This window comes from Numida meleagris, chromosome 4, assembly GCF_002078875.1.
Source record: "Numida meleagris isolate 19003 breed g44 Domestic line chromosome 4, NumMel1.0, whole genome shotgun sequence".
NCBI classification, from domain to species: domain Eukaryota; kingdom Metazoa; phylum Chordata; class Aves; order Galliformes; family Numididae; genus Numida; species Numida meleagris.
In genome coordinates, this window is record NC_034412.1 from 28157382 (window position 1) to 28181079 (window position 23698).

The 23698-nt window shown below is 40.9% G+C and overlaps 1 protein-coding gene across 1 annotated transcript in view; it reads right to left on the reverse strand.

The window, feature by feature from the left end:
* The window catches only part of MARCH1 (membrane associated ring-CH-type finger 1), a 236126-nt gene extending 222920 nt beyond the window's left edge, over positions 1–13206 (reverse strand). The window contains exon 1 of the mRNA XM_021394679.1: positions 13105–13206. The gene's annotated coding sequence lies outside the window, so the exon portion shown is untranslated. The remainder of the gene's footprint in view (positions 1–13104) is intronic.

The following is a 23698-nucleotide window of genomic DNA, read 5'->3' on the forward strand; positions in this document are numbered from 1 at the left end:
TTTGAGGTCCTTTTCAACCCAAGCCATTCTATGATTCTATGATTCTATGATCTCATCGTGGCCTTCCAGTACTTGAAGGCAGCGTATCAACTGAAGGGGGAACAACGGTTTACATGGGTGGACAGTGATAGGACAAGCGGGAATGGTTTTAAACTAAGGCAGGGGAGATTTAGGTTAGATGTTAGGAGGAAGTTTTTCACTCAAAGGGTGGTGATACGCTGGAACAGGTTGCCCAAGGAGGTTGTGGATGCCCCGTCCCTGGAGGCGTTCAAGGCCAGGCTGGACGTGGCTCTGGGCAGCTTGGTCTAGTGGTTGGCAACCCTGCACTCAGCAGGGGGGTTGAAACTGGATGATCATTATGGTCCTTTTCAACCCAGGCCATTCTATGATTCTATGACTGTTCAGGGGAGAGAGAGAACTGGAGAAGGCAGTTCAATTCCGAACCGAGACTAAATACTGAAGCATATACGCTTCAATAAATGCATGCTAGCATGGGATTAAGTTCCATGATTAATTAAATAGGACCGTGTGTAATTTAAATCACAGCAGCACATAGGTTCCTGATACCCAGCAACATACCACAATATATGAAGAAGTTATATATATAAACACACACACTAACACAAACATATGTGAATTCCTGATTATGGAATGCTGAGAGAGAAGCCCAAAGAGCCTCCATATTCAACATTCAAGTATCTGCACGTCCCACTAACAGCAAAAAAAAAACCTTATCTTTGCAGTCTCACAGAGGGAATTATGTGGGCCGGCAATGCAGGACTGCTAACTTTCTCTGCTTTCTCCTTCAGTTTAACACATGCCACTTCAGCACACAAAAACATGAAACTCCAGGATGAGCACTAGCTGTGTTTCCGCTAACAAGGCTCATGAAACAGAGCCAGCAAGCTGGATACAGTCACACCAACTGAGCATCATGTTGCTTTTGATATAACAGCTGAGCACAGACAGCTCTGAATAGCAGGAGAAAAAAACTTGTATTAAACTAGCCAGTGATTAGAATAAGGCAGAGATGTTACACATTTGACCTTGAGTCGGCTGTGTTAAGAGCAAACATTCTAGGATTCTAAGCCAAGATGATTCTTTTGAACACTTAACTCCTTACTTCCCTTATACTCTCCCACCTCCATGCTTCTTTTTCCAGTGGAAGCCTGAGGATTTCTCAAAGAATTCTTTTCTAAGGCTCAGTAGAATTAACTGGATGAGAAAACAGTCTTCTGGGAGCTCTACCCAGGGTGTTTCCTTGGCCATAAATAACAACACTGATTTTTGAAATCAGTATTGCTCTATTTGAGTTGCTGACCAGGTGGTCTGTTAAATCTTACAAGTTACGTCCTGTAGTTAAATGTTGGTGTAAATATTTTATTAAGCTTCCAAGCTTATAGTAAGCACTGCTGAGCACTATTTTATGCAACACAGGCTACAGAAATTATTTTATCAAGGAAAAATAAAAGGACAAATGATAATAGGATAGTTAAAATTATTTTAATAGGAAAGGGAAAAAAAGATTGTGAATTGTAACTTAAATGTGCTCATTTGGGGAAGATGCATCATCTTTAACCTTATCAGTTTATAGCCTAGGCAAAGAAGCATGTATTTTCTTTTTGTCCTCATTCTTGTAATCTCATCCAATAATTTATTTTATGCCATTTTTTATTCCCATAAAACTGATGGACGATTCAAGTTAACAGTTGCTCTTCTAGTCAATTAAACACTACCTAGTGTCTCCACCAATGTTGCAAGCCATTTTCTGTTTTACTTCTTGGCATCTATCACCTCTGCAAGTGACTTCTAGGGATCTATACCTTATCTAAGGTATAAATAACATGCAGGATATTCCTTATACTTTAAACAGAATCTTTACTACTATTTTTTCCTTCATGTTTATAACATCAAGGAAAGAAAACCTTTCCCTCTGAGATTTTTAATTACCATGTTCTGAGATGTCTGCCATATCATTTGGTGAAAGGAAGAAACTATTATTGGAAAAGCAAAATTGCCTGTTGCAATCCGAGCTAGTTTGTTCACACAGAAGAGTGTAATTTATTGGCCTGGCAATAACGAAGTTTTTGACACTGCGGAAGCAGGAGAATCACTGTAGGAACTGTGAGGCATAAAATCATAATTTAGAGATCCAAAGATAGGCTTCAATTCTTATTCAATTACAGGTGAAATGGAAAAATAACATATTTCAAAAAAAAAAAAAGGCTACTTTGTTACCTATTTCTGGTAATGCATTACATTCTCGCTCTTCATTTTTAAGTAATGCACAAGGACCTGCAACAGTTGCACAAGAAATCAGACAGTGTAATAAGTGAAGTCCTACTATGAAACCACATATCCAATACAGCATTGAGGTACGGAGAACTTTCCAGATTTGTATTAACTGTATCAAGAGAATGAAAATGGAACTCACACAGTTACAAAGGTCCTACAAAGGCCACAGCTACTACAAAGTAAAGCAGAAAGGGAACTGGAGTCAGTTTCACTCTATTCCATGTTAGTATAAGAAGATAGCTCTGAGGCTAAATTATTAAAAGAGCAGAATTCTCCTTCACATTGCCTTTACTGAACCAAAAGCCATCCATCATAACAGAATCTCCTGAAGAATACTGAGGGTTACTTTAATACACAGACATGATACCTGGCTCAGAAAATCACCAGATACTAATAGGTAGAGCTTGTGCTGTGCCTACAGCAAACAAGCATTAAAATTCCTTCAACTTCAGATGCAAGCACCTAACTCCTTATCCTCTGCTGATTAAATCTTGACTTTTTTTATTGGGCATCCAGAAAGCAAGAGGAATAGACAGTGAAAAGACAACTGCATATACTCTGGCCAACATTAAACAGGACCTATGTGAACAGAAAGGATATAAGCTCTATCTCCTGAGCAACTTTTTGCCACCTATGAACTACATTTCTCCCCTAGTAACCCCTGCCTTGTTCACCATGCACAATAAAATAAGGCTAGAGTTCTGCTAATAAAAGTATCTACAACTCTGATTTACCCCCAGCACATCAGAATTTTATGCAATACTTCTACAGAGAAAGGGGAAAAAAAGCGTGGCACAGTTGTAATGCATACTCACAGGCATTCAAAAACCTTCAGAGCAACAGGGCTTTGCTGTGCTATTCCAAGTGCCCAGGTGCCACTACCTGTGCCATCAACCACTCAGATCAACAGGGCAGTTTGTCCATGCTAAGAGCAAATAGGTATATTTGCCTTCTCCACTCAAATGGTACAGGTGGTGCTGCACCTGCACTCTGCTGAACTGCCTCCTTGTCACCTCTGTAGCAATCGGAAAGATCAGCACAATGGAACAGGCATTACAAAGAGATGTAACGACAAAAGGATTGGCACAATAGAAAGATGGTATAAAGGAAGGGAATAAGATTGCTCACCTGGCTCTGAGGATCTAGGTTCACAGGGAAAAGCTCCACCAAGCTCCACTCAGTGGCGGTCAGCCCTTAAATGAGGTCTAAGAGAGGTGGAGCCTGGCTCCAGCCCTTCCAGTCACACAGGTGAATTGCCTTCACCTGTGCTCCCAGGCCTGACTGGGTCTTTTCTCCAGGTGCTCAATCGGTGGTTCAGGCCTTGACTCAACAGTTCCCATACAACCTCCCTTATTCAGAGGCCTCATCTGAATCATGCCCAGCCACGTCATTTTTTTTTCTTTCAAGTACATCTCACTTTTCTAGCTTGGATTACAGATCCCACCTCAGCAAGGCTGTGCACATCCTGATCTCCCACAGCTCAAGTGACTCACATCCATGGCTTCAGAGTCCTGCTTTGCCTCAGTCATTAAATTTTAGAGAGGCTTTAGCTAATAAAGTCTAAGACTTCACAGTACAAGAACAGGTGTTTTCAAGGTCTACTGTTTTCCACAAATGGATAATTCTTCTTAGGAAGGGGAGAAGCACATTCTTTGCACGAGAACAAATCTATTTTGCTTCAAGGCCCCATCTCAAAGCATTGGTGCATGTAACGTTCCAACAACATTTGACGTTTATCTTCTTCCCCCAGCTTAGTTCTCTAACCCTGCTGAAAACAGTGACAATTTCTGCTCATAAGACTGCTACAAATCACACTGGATGTCTAATGCCTAGCAAAAGGCACAGGTAACAATGACCAGTGTCTTATATCAAGGAAACCTAACTGTAAACAGATTATTAGGGTAAAAGTAGAGCATGCATGATTCATCACATTAGATTATCCAAGGCTCCTTCCCAACTATTTCAAAAGTTTTACACAATCTGTTTCAGAATGTTTAGCCAGCTTTTTATATCAATCTCATATTTCCATATGTACAATCTCTGCTGCCTTTCTGTGGAAAATCCTGTTAACTCCAAATTGCTTTTGCTTTGCTGTTGAAACGTTGTTTCTGTTTGCAAGAATTCTCTCCATATCATTTCTGTTCTCTCCATAACAGAGAGAAAGAGCCACACGTGCTGTCAAATGTACTTATCTTTGGACCATATACTTCAATTTTGCTTTCTTTATATTGATGCATTCACCTCAAGTGAATTTCATTTTAGAAAAATACTACAGAAAAGAGTTGCCTTGCTCCACAAATTTAGTTTCTTGCTCTGGCAGGCATTTCATCACCTTACAAAGGAATTTTCATACATTTCTTGGGCTCTACTTTAATGCAGTAAGAAGTGTTTTGATACCCACTACCTACAACTAGAATGCTGTTTGGTTTATTAGAAACCCTATTCTAACTTCTAGTGTAAATTTTTTCAGTCTATACACTCCTTTGCTCTCTCATCAGTATTGTCTTATGTAACTCTTTCCTTGTGTTTATCTCCACACATTTACAGAGTACACATACCTCCTCTCAACTTTCTCTTTTATTCCAAGAAGTCAAGCTCCCAGCTAATGACATGATGCATCAAAAAGGTTGAGAGCATAATTTGATTGTTTTAGTTAATCAAAATTTATCTTATTTGAAGTTTAGCTACACAAACCACTATATAATCACAGCTGAGGCAAAGGGGCCTTTGATCTGTCACATCTCCTTAGTTGAGCACAACTTCTCTTCGGTAAACTCACAGTACCTTCTTCTATTTTCCTTTTACCATTATGTATAGAACTATTCTTTCCCCTTACAGCGATTTAAAAACTTGAATAGCATTAAGGTAAAACACATAATCCTGTAGTTGATTAATTTTCCCCCTTTCTTAGAGGTTATACACTGCTCTGTTAACTTCTAAATAGCAATACCTCTACATTCCAGCAGATCTGTACTCAGATCACCTTGACTATTTCTATACCTCTTTACATCACACAGTTGGAACCGTAATCAGCTGGTGAAAAAACACGGCACATGAATTTTAGGCAAACTGACTTTTAATGCTTCCACAACCCCACTGCAGACTTTCAATAGTTTGTTCATTTCTTGGAAACGTATCAGATGAACTTTGTACTCTTTACTCCAGTACCTCTGCAGCGGATAACTCAGCTCAGCAGTTGAACTGCAAAGGCTGTCTTCAATCCTTAGACACTGGAAAACCCAGCTGTGGTTGTGAACATGATCATTCTTCCATGATTCAAGTGAAGCTTAATGACAGCTCTGTGGAACGTGCATACCATTTGAACGCAGTTTTAAAAGAATTATAATGGTTCCAGCTCTTAAAAGTTGTCTAAGTTCTTGAAGATGCATAAAGACATGTTTATAGCAATTCTGAAGAAGAAAAATTGCATGTCATTCCATTAGCTACAACTTTGCCGCAGGCAACCATAAGCAATCCCTCAGTTTTTGTTTCATATCTATCATCATTACCTGGACTCCTCACAGATGTTTAAGTAGTATCTTAACATGCACTGGAGCTTATTGCTACTGACTAGACTTTTAGCTGAGAAATAAGCCCTTTCAAGTTTAAAATACAAATCTAATTTCATTAGACTCAGCAGGTCATACAATACATATTGCATGCCACAGCATAAATCTAGAAGAGGCAGCAGGCACCTGCTATATCACTTCAAAATTTCTCTCCTATATATTATTTAACAAAGTAGTTTCATCACAAGCTTGTTCTTTGAAATACTCATAGAAAATGAACACGAAGATGGTTGTATAGCATTAAGTTATGTTCAGATAAGCTCATCTGCAGCCTGGCAAAGGAGCACAGACAGACACTGGCAAGAGGGGAGCACAAACAAGACCCTGCCCAGCTCCACCCAGCCCACCTCCACAAAGCCAGTGGAGCACAGGGATAGGAAGGAACCCGAAGAAAAGGCTGAGAAAAGAGGGGGGGCACACCCTATCTGGGCCCCTCCCAGGGCTGTCCCTGAAGCAAAACTGAGCAGGATGAGCCAGTGTCAGAGCAACTTGTGGACTAAGGGGTATAGAACATGTTATGAGATACAGGGGAAGAGCATTTGGGGATTGTACAGGGATTACTACGGGATACTGAAGGAATGAAAGGCAGGGAAGGGTTTTAAATGATTTGGGGAGGAGTAATTGTGAGAAAATAGAGAAGGGTCAGGGACACGCATGCCCACAGCTGTGGCTGCCTCATCTCTTTCCAGCTCCTGGCTCAGATTTGGCACTTTCCCCTAGCGCAAACGAAGAAAAGGCTTCTGAAAAGTTGAACGTAATGCATACTTAAAACGAGATTTTTTTCTACCATTCCATATACAATGATCATCATCTTTCATTCTATAACTCAATTCTGTTCTTTTTCCACTATTATCCACTCAGATCATTTCATCCTCTTCATATCAATCTTCTCTTATCACAGATACTTCCTCCACTCCTTTTCACTTCCACCTACCCCTACCTCAGTTTTTACTGGTTTGTTTTCCTTCAGCTTGCTTAGGCGTTTCTCCATTTTCTATAATCCTACATTCATCTTCCTCTTCATGAAACTCTTTTTATCATTTCCTCTTAATTCTTCAACATCCTTTTCAGCAGGGATAAAAACTGTCCCTTATACAGTCTGTCATTTCTCTTCAGCTTTCTTCCTGATTGCCAAAATTCATTCTCTGTAGCATCACCTTTCACTCTTCTTCAAAGAGAAACACATACAATTGAGGCACTCTTCTTCGCACTTAAATAAAACATGGTTATTTTCAAACACTTACTGAGTGAATAGGGTTTGCAGTCAATTTTTTTCACAGGAGGACAGAATAAAATCTACAGACTATTACTACAAACGTAGTTCAAAAGAGTAAAAAAAAAAAAAAATCAGAAAACAGAGTTTCTCATAAAGTGAGAGAGACAGCTCGTGTGACAAACACACCGAGAAAATACCCTAGGTTTAACTATTTCTCTTTTCCCTCTTTCCCTGTGTGTGGCTGCAGAAAGGAGACCACTTTCACACACTTCTCTTTCCACAAATTCAATTCTCAGGCTTTATTCTGCCTTAAGTTACACCTTTAGTAAATCCCCATGTGGTTGCAAAGCTAAGTTCTTTACTCCAGCAGGAGTTTATCAGAGAACTTTTATCTTTTTGAAGCATTTGGCCTTATATGAATAGTCAGCTCCTCTCTTTTGGCCCCACAGAACCCTGCATCCATCCGTGCGTGAAGACCAGCATCTGAGGGGTATGCAGAGATGAAATTAGGTTGGCTTTTTAGCAAGTCCACTGTCACGTATTTTCTGCTAGGACATCTACTAGCCCGTTAGATTTTAAGAGAGTACTACACAACAAGGCAGATGCATTTTCAAGATAACTTTAGAGGACTGAAAATCGTTACCAGCCTTCTAGTAAAGCACCTGTGTACCTGAAAACTCATAACCATCAGCTGACCCTTTTACAACTATTTAGCCACATGCAGAGCTAGTACAGAGAAGGACAATTTGATACTATTGCTATGCAGAGAAATTTTCTGCACTTCACTGAAATTATTACCACTCCCCAGAGAAACAATTCAGTCACATTATCTGACCTGTGTTTGGCTGCATCTAGTGGAAAGGTTTTAAAGAGACCACAGCACTGAAAGGAGGTAATGTACATCCTTCAAAGAGTTTGGCACTCAGGACCCACACTTTGGGTTTCTCTCCAAAACAAACAAAAAAAAAAACATTAAGACTCTCTTTGCCCTGAAACAGCAAAGAAGTGAAACAGCACATTACCCACCAGCGGCCAGGACAGGACTCTGCCTGTGTTCATGGATCACACTGCAAGGACAGACACCTGGTCACACAGTCTGATGTGAGTCTGACATATTGAGGTTGCTGAAGTATGCATGACAGGTCTTCCCTGGGAGACCATAACCATTCCTCACCCAAGAGAGCCCAAAATCAGGGCGGCATTATTAGATTCAGTTCTGCTACACACTAACGTCTGCTAACACAAAGGACTCACTCCACAGCCTATTCTTGCACAAGATTTGTTCTTATGCCACCTGACGGCATCAAGGTCCTCAAACAGCTCAGTAACAGAGCTCAGTGCACTCAGCTGGGCCTGGTAGCTAGAGAGCTAGAGTTCACCTCACATTCATCTGCTATGCAAAAGGCCTCTAGCTAACCACTCCTAGCAATACACCAGGATTCATGCTGCACTCCATGACCAAGATTATTTTCCAAGATTTCTTTTATCAGTTTTCAAGCTGTGCAGTGGATTACACTGGGCTTGCTTTCTGCCTTAAAATTCCAACCATACAACATATGTGCACCATCGTTCTGCCAGAGGACAGCTCAAGCAGTGGTTGCTGTCCTTACTTTATTGCTACTTGATCTCATGCCAATACTTTGTCCCTGAGGTACCTCGGGTCAAGCTACATCAGTGTTACAGTTGATTCAATGCATTAATCAATATTTCCTCTTTGCACCTTTTGTTCATGTTAAAGTCCCTCACCATCCTTTCCCCCATCCTCAAAATAGACTGTTTTTCACCATTTCAGACAGATCCACTGGCCCTCACCATCCCCTCAGAGCTGCCCGCGCAGGCACACTCCGAGCACATGGCACAGCCAGCAGGCTCCTGCCAGCATGCTCCAGGCTGCCCCAGTCAGTACAAGAGAGCAGCACAAGTTTCCTGCAGTGCTACGCCTCAAAGCACATCCCAGAGCAGGCACCCTCACAGACCCTGGGAACACACAGATCCGTTCTGGACTGTATTCTTTTGAAGACACCTTCAGCAGATGAGCAACACTCATGGGACAGCACTCAGACAGGAACTGCAGAACTCTTCATACACATCAGCTACCAGAAATAAGCTCAATACCTTAAATGCTGTATTCCTCATGGGGGCGGGTGGGGGGAAGGAAAAAGGAAAAACCATATTCATTCATTTCTGAGACTATAAAAGAGCTATAAATATAGCATCATCTCCACTATGAAACCAGAAATTTGTTTTTCACTCGTCACCTCCTCTTAAGTTAACCTTATATGCTTCCACTTCACAACACTGCCAAACCCCTCAGCTTCACACTGATGGCACAGGACATACCCTGTGCACCTGTATTCAGTACAGTATCATGGTACAGAGCAATCACCAAAGCACCTTAAATTCCCTTGCATGCCAAGGACCATTCAGCAGAGCAACCTGGATGAAGTTATGAACAGCACAGAAATACTCTGGGTAGGTGTGAAACAACATGGAGTGTGCAGAACTATCAGACTCCCTTCTCCTTGCAAATAACAGCGCTCCAACTAATGAGATCCACATTTTCAGTGAGTGTCTGGTTGCCAATGACTTTGAAAGAAAAGACACTAAGCCAACAGGACAGCTACCCAAAAGAAGTTACTTGCTTTACCATTTTGCACTGGTTTGATTGTTTGTATCACACAGTCTGCTCTTTAACAGGCATTTATTTTTCTTTCACAAAGAATGTGATGTGAACTGCTGTAACACCACACATCTGCCTGGAAGAAAATCAATTTTTAAATTGCCAATGATTTGGAAAAATACTCTCCAGTTGAGATCTCTTTTTTTTTTTTTTTTTTTGGCCTGTGATCACTCTACTCACTTCAAAGGAACACACCTCATTAACTCTGGTAATTAACCAGGTTATTCTCATCAAATAAAAGGCTTAAGTTCCTCTATTAAGTCATTATTTGAATTTGCACTGCTATTAGACGACGAGCTTATTCTGGATTTAATTTCACATAAGGTGTTTCTCTTCAGGGATATTGGTTATTATTATATATTATAATATTATTATATTGATTATTACAAAGGCACATAGTTTCATTGTCTCATACACTACATGATAGTCAATCTACCAGATTAAAGAATGAAAAATATACATATGCACACCAAACAACAACAAAAAAAAGCTCAACTTGAAAATTGTTAAGTGGTAAGGTAGTAAACCAAAAGGCTACAGAAACAGAAAAGGGGCGTCTGGTAGCAACATGGCTTCAGTAGCATCAGTCAGCAGTAGCTGAAAAGGACCAAGAGCACAGGCAGATACCCAGAGCCTGCAAAAAGAAGAGCATATGAACCAGCCCCAGACTTGACCAATCTTGAAAGACTTGGCATTCTCTAGAAACTTCCAATTCCCCTGCTCTTCACAGTTTAAGTATAGTAGCGCTCATTTAGGGAATTCTGTTCCTACATCATGTACCTGGACTTAGCAGCTAATCAAGCCTACACCACAGCATCCAAACACCTTGAATGTAAATACCTAACAATACTAAATTAGAATCATAAAATGGTTTGGGTTGGAAGAGACCTTTAAGATAATCTAGTTCCAACCTCTCTGCTGTAGGCAGGGACTCCTCCCTCTAGACCAGGTTGCTCACAGTCCCATCCAGCCTGGCCTTGAGTGCTCCCAGGGAGGGGGCATCCACAACCTCCCTGGGCAACCTGTTCCAGCATCTCACCATCCTCACAGGAAAGAATTTCTTCCTAATATCTAGTCTAAATCTACCCTCTTCCAGTTTAAAGCCATTTCCCCTCATCCTGTTGCTACATGCCCTTATAAAAAGTCCTTCCCCAGCTTTCCTGTAGGCCCCCTTCAGGTGCTGGAAGGCTGCTGTAAGGTCCCCCCAATACCTTCTCTTCTCCAGGCTGAAGAGCACCAGCTCTCTCAGCCTGTCCTCATAGAGGGTTCTGCACAGAGGTTCAAAATAAAGCACAAAAGTTGGTCACTATTAAATAATAATAATAAAATAAATGCTAGAAGAGAAGAGCAATTTCTGTCATCATATGAAGATTACTCAGCTGACTGGGTTGAACACAAAAGTGGAGCAAGCTCACAGAGTTGAGCTGATCTGTCAGTCCCATTATGGAGAGCTTAAAGCACTTCTAGCTTGACCTATCCCTTAGAAGGGTCTCAATCATTTAAAGTATAATTTCAAAAAAAAATAAAAAATTGTTTTTAATGTTTTAAAGCTAAGCACTGTCACACGAGATAGCAGTATGAGAAAGAGATATTAAGCTCTTCCCAAGATCATATCGAGAGAACTGTGAAATATTCAGAATAAACCAGCTACGCAAGCTTCATCAGCATAACGGCTCCCCCAGGAATTATCAATTTGCAAGTCACTCAAACACCTCAAAAGGGTTGGAAAGTTGTTAAAAACATAGCAGGGTACTTGTGAATGAGCTACACACTGATGTTTTATCAAAAAATTCTAGAGCAAAAACAGCTCTTCAGCAGAATGGACAGCAGTACGCGCATCAGATGAACGGAGGAGGTAATGGAGAACAATATTTAATCATCATGACAGCTTCATGTATACGTGGGTGAACTTTTTGGTCAGGAATTAGTTGGCAGAAGAGTTTTCAGCATTATTAGAAGCATCATCATTGCATCTCCAAATACACTCCTTGTACACTGTTTGTGTGCTGGGAAACGCACCCGAATGACTCCAAAGCACCCAGTGCTACCTTTGGTAGTTTTCTTCTTCAAATGATGGTTTTCCAATGAAAACCAATGCCCTGCAAGTCACAAAACTACACGCTTTATCACAGAATCACCAAGGTTGGAAAAGACCTCTGAGATCATCCAGTCCAACCGTCCACCTATCGCCAATGGTTCTCACTAAACCATGTCCCTCAACACAACGTCTACGTGTTCCTTAGCGGTCCTTTGCCACCATTAATTAGTGTCCTTCCTCCCTGTAACACGAAATGCACACAGCACGCAGGCTGCCAGCCCCACGGCCGGCACAGCCAGGGACAGGCCCCAAACAGAAGGGTTTGTTTTTCCAACACGAAGTTCAAAGAGCTGAAAATTACTTCTTCCTTTTTCATTCGTTTTTAAACAAACACTGAGAAATAAGCAAAGTGGCTTTGGCTTCGCTTTAATCAGTTTAAACTTGGAGACAGGAACTCTAATTAAAATCTGGAACTCTGGCGGCAAGAAACAGCTAATTAGCTCCCAACTTTTTAATGAAGCACTCTGGCTGCGTCCACATGAGCTGTTCGGTATTAAAAAGCAAACGCCGCGCAAGATAAGCTTTCTCTCATAAGCTTTCTCTCAGGCAGAACATCAGTTACGTACATCAATTCCTGTAACTGTCAGAGGGATTCGAGAAAACACACTGCAACAGTTATCACCAGCCCCGCACGCAGTGGGACGACTGATCTTCGCAACATCGCAAGCAGAAAAGGGGAAAGACAAGCAACGCGCCGCCACTCGTACTAGACAGCCGACTCGCACCGCGCTCGGGTACCGCCTCTCCGCCCCGCGCCGACACGGGGAACGGGAGGGCCGGGAGAGACGGCGTCCGGCGCCGACGTCCCCCGAAGTGCGGGCACGGGGAAAGCGAGGACAAATTTCGGACGAAGAGAAACCTGGGCTAGCTACGGCACAACACGCTGCTAGCGGCTCAACTCCGAACGCCTTTCTTCGCGATGTCACAGCTTTTGCTCTCGTTTTACCAGGGCGGCGGTGCTTCCCTCCCCGCACGCACGCGGAGCGGCACCGCAGCAGAGCTGACGGCGAACAAAGGACGGCGCCCCCGGCCGCACCTCCCCGCGCTCTCAGCGGCACGCGTAGCGCGGCGGCACCGCTCCCCGGCCGCGACGCCGAGGGGCAGCGGCCGGGCGGAGCCCCCAGCCCCGCGCCCGTTCCGCCCAGCGGGGTGGAGGCCGTAGGGACGCGCCGCCAGAGCCGCCACCCACCGCGAGCGCCTGACGGAGCCCCGAGCTAAGCGGCGCGGCCCGCGGACGCCCACTCACCGGCGGCCTCCCGGTGGGCACGACCGCCTCCCGCGCTCCGCCGTCCGCCCCGGCCCGCCGCCGAGCGGCCGCCGGCCCGGCCCGCCCTGTGACGTCATCCGGCCGCCCCTCCCCGCCCCACACCTGCCGCGGCCCCGCCCGCCGCTCGGCCCTAGGAACGGGGCGTGCTCGGGCCGCAGAGACCTGGCCGAAGCCGCGGGGGAGCGATCGCGACCTCGGGCCGCGCGGTTGTGCCCGTGCTGGGAAAGAGCCTCAGCTCGAAGCCACAACGCGTGCGTTGCATACGTTGGTAAAGACTTCTTCCAAAAAAAACCAAAAAAAAACAAAAAACAAAAAAAAAAAGTGTTCGAGGGTGATGGAAATGTCACTTCTGTGGTGGTGGGGGCAGCGAGGACGCACAGACAGACGCTTTGCTTTCAGGGCAACAGTGCTACCTACAAAGACACCCTCGGGCTGAGCTGCAGGGTGGAAAGCAGTGGTAGAAGCCGCAGGCTTCCTGCGAGAAGTCCACAGAAAACAATAGAATGGCTTGCGTTGGAAAGCACATTAAAGCCCACCCAGTTCCAACCCCCTGCCTTGAGTGCGCAGGGCTGACCCGCAGCAGAGCTCAGGCTGCCCGGCCCCATCCAGCCTGGCCTTGAGCCCCTCCAGGGATGGCACACGCACAGCTCCTCTGGGCAAAGACACAGCCAGCCAGGACAGAGAGTTGCCTTCATGTGAAGCACTCGGAGGGGACCCACACCCAGGGAGCTCGCTCCTTCAAGCAGCTCCAACTCATTCTGGTCGTCTTCTGGGACCTGGGATCTCAGCCAGAGATCACAGTGTGACAGGTTTTCTCAAGTTATGTCTGCTTGTTATACATCTTCTCCTTTTCTGATGAACAGGGAAAAGGAAATAAAATGTTCAAAATTCTCCTGTCATGTCCTTCTGGCAATAGTTTGAAATTCTTTTTATTTCCAGCTTTATAGAGGTACATTTTTCACTCATATTCAAACTTTGTATCATATCTTACTGGAGATTTCACCTAATCAAGTTTATAACAGCAAATTTATACCCTGAAAACACAATTGAAAATGGAGCCACATCAGCCTTAACTATTGCTGCTCGGCATTACCATTTTAATATATCACAGCATCAAAAACTATTATTTCCTCCCTTTCTAAGAAAGTGTTTGGGCATTGTTTGCTGTTATCTGTCAGAATGATTTTCTCAAATACTGGATCAGTAAAAAAGCCAGCCCCCAAAATCCCTCTCATTTGGGATCCAGCAGCCCAGGGCAGAGGCAGCATGAAACCAGTGCTAGTTGCATCAGATAAGTGGACTAATCACTTCAGTTTGGTAAAGCCTACTGATCTCATGGATCCAATGTTATTTCAGCTCAATATGACACTTCCATGATTTAATTAAACAGAGCACAACATTCAAAAGACAAAAAATACCCTGAATCCACAAAGACAACTGCTATTAAGTGAATAGTGAGGCAGCCACCAGCATAAGACAAGGCGACATTTGGACAATAATGTTTAACTGAAAAAAAAAAAAAAAGATGCATACAGAAGATGTGTACTAAATAATTCATGGAGATAGGTTCATATAAAGAACTGTCTCAATTTAACATGGCAGAGTGATTTCCTCACAGTGGATTTCTCAGCAGAGCATCAGTCTGCAGTGGAAAAGGCTCACTGTAATTACTACACTGGATCAGTTAACAGTGGGAAGATACCAGTTTAAAGAGAGCTGCAAATGTTTTTCGATTCCTGTGAATTAGACTAAGTGAGCCATAGTCATACCCTCAACAAATTAACAACTCCAACTGCAGCTTCTCTGCTTCCTCATGAAGACCACCAAGAACTGCACAACTGAGCAATTTAGTAAAACCAAAAGGTATCTGCATTTGTTGCTTACCATACCTGAACAGTTTTGCTTCAGGCATCAAGGTTCAGCATTCTTGCAAATTGGAACACTTGGGCTTTTAAGGAGATAGTAAAATTACAGGAGAGTTTGTGCTGACCAAGTTCCTGATCAGTAGCGTTAAGGGTTCAAGATCACAGCATTCGATACACAGCTAAACTCTACAGAGTTAATCCTTCCACGTATCAAAGATGAATATTGCATTTCCAAAGTTCTCATAAGTCTGTGAGCAATAGGACAATGAACATTTCTACAGCTACATGTCACAAAATCCATGTGCAAACATAAGTCAAATTCCAGGTTAAAAAACGAAAGCAGAACAACTTTGACATAGAGAACACAGGCAAGCAAAAGGGAGGGAAGAAAGAATCATGCTATGCACATCGTTTAAGGCAAAATATCATCTTTGACTATCAAAGGGAATTAAGGTGGGAAGCCTTACAATGAGTATGTCATGATAATTTTTGTAATGAGATTCAAATTGACTTACGAGAGCAAGTTAGATTTCCCAATGCTATTACCAAATTTAAATCAGGACATGCAGACTTGATCCATGAAATGAAAGACAGAAATGATACCACTCTCCTATTCAATAGTCAGTAGCTTAATGACTTGAGACTTCACCATGCTATCAGGATGTGGTTACACTGCCAGATCAAGCCTGAGTAAAGTGCTCCCACCAAAAGAAGGAACTGTTCCTTTCAGGTATTTGCAAGCCTCCTCGTGCCTATACTAATGAATACATGGCTGATGAACTAAGCAAGATAAGTCTACCTACCAGGGTGCCAACAAACTTGGATGTTTAGGAAATTACTCCTCTCCCTCCCCTTTGTCCAACTGCCACCAATCACTAGTGCTTAGACTAGTGCACAGGAACTCACCCCAGGGCAGTAACTCAGCCTATGCGTCTGGGCGAGAGAAAGCAGAAAGAAAGCCTCCAGCAGCAATGACATTACATTGACTCAAGCCATCTGTGAAACATGCAAGTGGAAGCAATTATCTCACTGACAAAGACTGATGGTATTACTGAATGCGTTGCTTTCCCTTTCTTCTGCTAACAGTTTCACTAGTCAAAAACAGGTGTCTTGGTAACTATCTGTACTTCATGAAGGAAAGGCTCAAAATAAAAAGGATTAAGTCAGTAGTTCCTCAGAGTTCATCCCAGCTTGGCTGCGATATGTATTAATTGCATTTTACCAATTGGTATAGCAGTTGTTGCATCTGTACGGTTGGTCATTCTTGAAATAGCTCTGCCTGTCTTCTCTGTTACTTCTTTCTTATTAACAATTGTTATAGCAATTGTTAAAATGTGATAATTACATTCCCATTGTAATTACTTCTCCACTGAGGAGTTTCTTCCTTTCAAGACGTTTCATTTTTCATGTCTGAATCAACTTAAGAATCTGAATAACAGGTAATCAAGGTGCAACAATGCTAGACATATGCATCTCTTAGACTGGATAAAAGATAATTGTTAGAATAATAAATTACCACAGCACAGAAGCCAGCCATTTATTCTTGTCTTACTGGAGTGCTTCCCTAGCCTGCTGTTTGCCTTGCTGCTAGACCTATAAAAGATGAGTTCATACACATTCAGAGTAAGAAGGAGGTAACAGAGAAGACAGAAAGATAGAGCTATTTCAAGAATGACTGTTTAGATACAACAGAGAAAGGACAGAAGTTCCTTCTGTTGTTGTTTTCTGTCCCCTATGTAAAAATCTCAACCAAATTAAGAGAAATTATGTTTCCTACTGTACATTCAGCAGCAGCAATTCATACTTTCCATTGTCTGAACTACCCAAGCTAAAAAGAAGTGCTGTAACTCATATTTCTCACTTTGACCCATCAAACATATTCACCATCAACAAGCCAGTCTGACAAATTATGCAAGTGATCTCTTCATGTTTGTAACCACCACTGTAACATTATGCCTGTGAATGATCGATGGGTTTCCTCACCATTTTCCTTGGAATGGAGAGATATCTCCTCAAAGTATTTCTAATGCAAAGTATATGTTTATCATCCTTTTCATAAGTTAACCTTCTACATTTTATTTCCACTTTTGCCATTCCATCCTAAGACAAACTCCTTCCTTCCTTTCCCTCATCTCAAAGCAACACAGAATAGCAACACGCTGTTGCACAGAATACTGATCTATTAAGTTGTTGGTAGCATCAGGTTTTATTAACTTTGTATAATGCAGACGTTTGTTCTTCTTCATCGTGCAAATGTCTGCTGAAAGTCAAAACATAATAACTTTGATCTGTTGTAAATGAAAACACTTCAAACTGAGGACTAAGGGATATCTTGTTCAGGAAAAATTTGCCATGTGCTAAAACACAAGTCCTGATCTGAAGTGAGTCACTTTGTTAGGCCAGTATCAAATCTGTCATATTTAGTTCTAAAGGCTAAAGTATTAGCCTGTTGAATTATCCTCCTTAATAATTTGATGAGCATTTGAATAAAAAGATACAAAGATTCAGAATGAGGATTAATGTACCACCAAGATGCAGCGCAAAGAAATCTGCACACTTGAGGATTTGTAATAGTAAAACTGTGCATTGTCAATTTAGAATCACGAGCAAGAAATATTAGCTCTCCTGCCAACCTTCCTCCTATTTTATCCTTATGTTATCATGCCTACAAGTGCTGCACTTCAAGTTACCTCTCATATAATTTTAATTCAGACCTACAAATCTTCATGTTTGCATACAATGTGACAATTTTACTATGGCTCCCAGTACTGAGTGTTTTAAATAGTTATTTATTATTCACTTTTAGGAGAGCATGCTACTACCCTCCTCAACCTTCAGGCAGTTCCTCCTATCGGTTTGTTCTCTGCTCATAGCAGAACTTGCATTACAAGTATTTCACTAACTGAAATATCCTCTCTGAAATTTTACCGATGGATTGTATATATTACAGTGTTTTCGTAGCCAGTGTGCCCATTTGAAGTAACCAGTTCTATAAAAACTGTGAACAATAAGACAAATAGGCACAAAAAAAAGCTGTCTACCCATAGACATAAATAAAGAGAACAGGCAAAACAATGCTATGAGAGGAAGAATATATTCATTTAGAGAATGTTTTGGTAGTTTTGTTATTTTTCATCTTTTGATGTTTTACTCCAGGCTACCCACAGTTCCAACTCTGCATTTCCTTCTCAAAGCCATTCCTAATTTAAACATGGAAAAAAAAAAAACAGGTTTTGCAAAACTGAAAAAAAAAAACAGTTATCATGACAATCTAGAATGAATATCCTGCTCTGAGTACCATTCATGATCTGAAAAATAAGGTAATTTATGTATTACCAAACCTACTAGTCCATATCTTCGTATCTTAGGTTTTTGGTAAGGTAGATATCAAGTGCGCCATACTAAGTTATGGCAGTGTGTTTGTCTTCTACATAGTGTTCAAAAGCTTCGAGAGTCAAAGTGTGTCAGAAAAGGGGTATCATGGGAACAGGAAAGAACACAATGGATTGAAATGTATTGTCTGCTCAATATTACATTGTTCTTTGTATAAGTTGAGTAGTTAATTATCAATATCCCTAGACACAAGATCAAGATAAGTCTGTAAACTGCAGCTTCTCTAGTTGCAAACTGAACTTCCATACACAGAGGAGTATGGGATTTAGAAGCTATAGAACAGAGAAGGGCATACTCATAAACAGTTAAAGATTCTGTGATACTATAATTAAAATATACTTAAGATTTGATTCATACAAAGAATTGCTATGTTTTCAAAAAAGGACCAATGGAACTGTCCAGGAAGCATTCTAAATTCACAGTATTGTCCTTGTCATGGTGTTCTCTTCTTCACAAATGGCAACATGCAGCAGCTAGGGAAAAAAAATGTTACAACTTCACAGGAATTGCAACACTGCATTCTCATCCCTGATTCTGATGCCTTTGTCCCTGTATCAGGAGTTCTTATTCCTCTGCAAGATAAGGAGCTCCATATTTATTTTAGCATCTTATTTTAACCTGTTATGCTCTATCCCCCATGTACTGTAGGTACACACCTATCAAGTTTTTCTCTTCTTTCAGTTTTTTAAATAGCAATTTAACACACAGAGTGCTTGTGTTTATTCCTTGTGCTTCTCTTAATGGGTGGTTCAGACTCTGGCGATAATAACCGGAAGCCACCCCACACCATCCAAACAGTGCTTAGAACAAAAACAAGGTTATCTCATATTTTGTGCTATTCTCTTAGCAGTTTCCAAGCTCTTTATGATGTTCCTCTAAGTATCAAGGATGTGGCCTGTTGTACATATTCCCCAGCTGCTTAACAGTAGCCTACCATAGCAGCTATATTAATTTCATTCTTATTATTAAAGCAGCGCAAGCATTTTCCATCACTATAAAAACATGTTTTACAACCACATCGCACTCAAACTTCATCAACAGAGTATTTTTTTCTTTTTTGAACAATACATTAATAGCTGTACAGGAACCTTCATAGCTCTTTATAGGCTGGCATTATGCTAAAGAGATGCTAAACACCTGCATACCCAAATTGTATCTGCAATTGCTACATCTGCATTGTTTTCTCAAGCGCTCCCATTGTCAGGACTAACTCTCTATTGGGACGCTCCAGCTTCCCATTCATTCAGGCATGGAAGACCAATTCCAATGTTTAAGTCTGGCCCAGTGAACTTTATTTGAATGAGAATTGCTGTACTGTGCGCAGATGGGCAAAGTACTTCTGATCTTGTTCACCTGGTTGATTTCTAGTTTCCACAGTTCCACTTGAGTTGAAGATGCACAAATATCCCATGAAGTGGATATTTTAGCTATACTGGCAAAGGGCCATTCTTGTTTAAATTGCCAAATGCCACTACTGTATTTCCAGTATGTCATCTTCCCAGATTCTCTCTTCTGGTCAGCATAATGGAAGAGACACATGAACAAACTGGTCTCCTGTACTGCTTTTTATTTTGATACGTAACTTGGAATTGCTGGATTCTCGCTCAGTTTGTTATCCTTAATTAACAGGGGTCTTTCTTTCCAGCAACAGAAACATTGTCAGTCTCAACATACCTTGCTGATGACATAACTTCTGTAACATGTTCTCTCATGCCCTGTTTTTACTTAAGAAAGTAATAAAGCTTAAAAACTACCATCCGGAATTCATGCTGTGGCTTACTAACATCTCCAAATTTGAGAGGTGTAATAGGAATCACTTCTTGTTCCACACTACAGCAACCATTTAAATATAATTATTAAGATATTGAATTAATCTGTGATGACTGTGAATACACAACTGCTAGCAGAAATGAAATTTGAAGTAAATAACATAATTCTGGGAGTATGTGTGTGAGCTTGTACATATGTGTACATGCATACAAACTCCACTGGCTCTTTTCTGAGCACAACAAATTATTAAAAATAATTGATTGAGATTTCACTTAATTTAAAACGTATGTGTCAACGGTTTATGAGCGTTCAGCCCGGTTCCGTGACAAAGGGGATGGGGGATCCAGGGGCCCACGCCCTGGGAAAAGGGGAAAAGGGTAAGGAGATCTTTACTTGCTGATGAAAATATAGTCAAGCCTAACTACACAAGACTACATAAAAAGAAAAACCCTGCTGAAGTTTGCAGGATACAAAATAGAAAGGAAAGCTCAGTCAATAACTCATTTAAATATGCTCAGATGAGTTTCTTCATCAAATTCTATCTCTAGTTACCATTAATATCTAAAGATCAGTTTTCCTCCTATACCCAACAGAACATCATCGTAACATCATTCACTGTTTGTGGGAGACAATCATTTTCAAAACATAACACACACACAAAAAAATAACAACTTATCTAAAGAGTCAGCCTGACCTACACTTGTTGCCTGATTGCAGTAGTATCGCTCACATAAGTAAACCTAATAGGCTGCATGTGCACACACTAAAGAAAAAACACAATGATCTTACCTTGAAAATCATAGCAAAAGCCCCAAGTAAGCTGGTTAAGACAAAATAAATGTATTTTTCATTTTCACAGAATGAACCAACAGTTATTTCACATGAAGATGACAAGTGTGCCTTCAGATCTCCACAGAAAGACATTCACGTATCATGCTTTGCTCACAGAGATAAGCATCTACTCAAATGCATTACCTAGTTAAATACAGACTTGCATTTCTGACCAATTTTGTTGGGGTACAGATTAAAAATTGCTTAGCTAGGGTTCACTGCTAGCACTTCTTATGCCTCCATACTTTTTATTGTCCTAAACTGTAAATTTTCAAGACCGAGACATTTGATGTAATTTGAATTAGTTAACATGCTTCCCTTTCAGTTAATGCGAACAGCACATCTAAGTTTTAGAAAAGAGCAGTATGCATTCTGCTTCATCCACAGTTACCCACTATTAATTCATATTATTTCAATACATAACAGTCGAATAAGTCAAAACCCTTAGAAAAAACAGTAACTAGTAGTATCCAGCTTTGCAAATTTATACAGCTCATAAAAACAACAAAACCAAATCACTTATTTTTTCAGTTGGATACACGAATTCTCAGATTCTCACAGCGTTTTCTTTTCACAAGTTCACACACAAAACAGAAGACAATGTCAGCAGAAAAAGGTTATTCCATGGCACATGATATACCACAGGAACCCTGCCCACAGCACAGGGTTGGAGCTCAATGGCCTTTAAGGTCCCTTCCAACCCAAGACATTCTATGATTTATATTCTGGCAGCGATTCAAGTTATAAGAGCTTGAGGGGTAAGCAAAAGGTTGTATATGGAAAGGATGGGGTAGGTACTATATTTTACTCTTCCAAAGGAATTTTTAGTATTTATAAAAATTGGGAGACCATCATGGTTAAAGACAACAGCAAGCAATGTTCAATGAAATTAAGACTGTGAGAGGATGGTCTACAATTTTTCACTTCCTTGGTCTGCGATGTCTGAATTTTACTGAAGGCCACAGAGAGGATGTTGGGTTTGTTAGAAACTTGAATCAAGCTTCGTTCAAGATTTTGAAAACCTAAAGCAACTCTCCTCAACCAGATGTTTCAGTGTCTCATTCTGTAGCTTCATCACTAGGACATTTTTACTGTGATTGTGGCAATACTCTCGGTATACTTAAGAATACCATTGTGGTTTAGTAATTCGTGCAGAGAACACAAGTTTACTCTCACAGTATACAATATCTATTTTCCACTTTATTCCAATAATTAGAAGTTAATAAAGGATATGTTTTATTGCTCTTGGTTAAACATTCTCTTCTACTCTTCCCTTCCTCCCCAAGTAAACAAACTGCTGGAATAAACTGAGATGTTGATTTATTTACTTACCATGGGAAAATTCTTTGGCAGGTGACCTGATATCAAATTCATAACCCAAAGAGCTGTTGAGATTAATGACCTGGCAAGTATTGCACATAACAGGTGATAGAAAGAATGATATAACAGGAAAGCTATTTCTTATTTTGCGGGCTTGTAGGAAGAGCTCTAGCTTTTACATTTTCTAGGAATGAGCTTAGACAGAAATATGTGGTTTTTAACGGGATCCAAAGTTTACCCAATCTGAAGTTTTACAGTTTTTCTTAATGCACTAATGATTCTTCAGGAAGTCATTAGAAGATGCATTTTAGGAAGTAACAGCAATCAGTCAGAATTCAAAAGAGGTAGATACATAATTTATGCAAGGTTTTTGGAAACAAATTCTCATTTTTCAAGTTGATTCAGAATGAACTAGCACTTATGTGTTTTCATTCAAAGAACTGCCACCACAACCAAACTTTTCTGTATTTTCTTTCTGTTGCTTTTTTTGTTGTTTTGTTGTTGTTGCTTTTTTTTTTTTTTTTAAGTGTGGCAGTACCTAGAGATTGAGTTCAGGCATCGCAGTCCTAGGTTGCTCAGTACGAAGCCAAAACTTGACAAAAGAAATTCTGAAGAAGGATTTTACAGTAACTGCAGTTATATGTGCATAGTTTCAATGAGCTTTGGCCACGGTGCAAGTTTGCAGTACCTTCATTTTCTCTAGAAAGAAAAGCCAATGTTTTAGTTCTCAGGAACTAACTTTTATGTTGTATTTATATCATGTTGAGCATGACATAGCTCAACACGATCCAATTAGAAAATCTGTTTTGAAGTATGTTAACTGCAGCTCACATCATACAGAGGCCTAGTTGAATGATACAAGTCAATGCAGGATGCATGTACCGTCTCATAATATGAATGTGATTAAGCAGAACTCTTTTCCTCAGAGCTAAACAGTAAAGTTCCAGATCCATTACCTCACTGCCCTGAGACACAGTAATTAAGTTTTCCCCCAAGGAGAGGCTTCTTAACAATGCTACATTTTCTGTTTCATGACCTCCTACATAATACAAAGCTCCATCTTGGAGAAGCAAAACAGAACTATTGAAACTACATGGAGAAAATAAAAGATATCATCAATAGCATCAGGGCAAGAGGGAGAGCTTGTGCCTGAAGTACTCATAAATTCTTGTCTTGGAAAAAGACTGTGTAGAACCAACTCTGAAGGTACTAGAGTCATGGCATAAATTAAAGCATTTTTCTTTCACTGGGCTGGTAGATCTTTCAAAGTTTGCCTTGTATTTCATAGCACATGCTGTTTTAAGTATTTGCAGCCAGTCTTCTGCCTGCCCATGTGCTTAATACATCTTCAGAAACAAACATTAATTACTTAAATGCTTGTTGGCTTTGTCAAA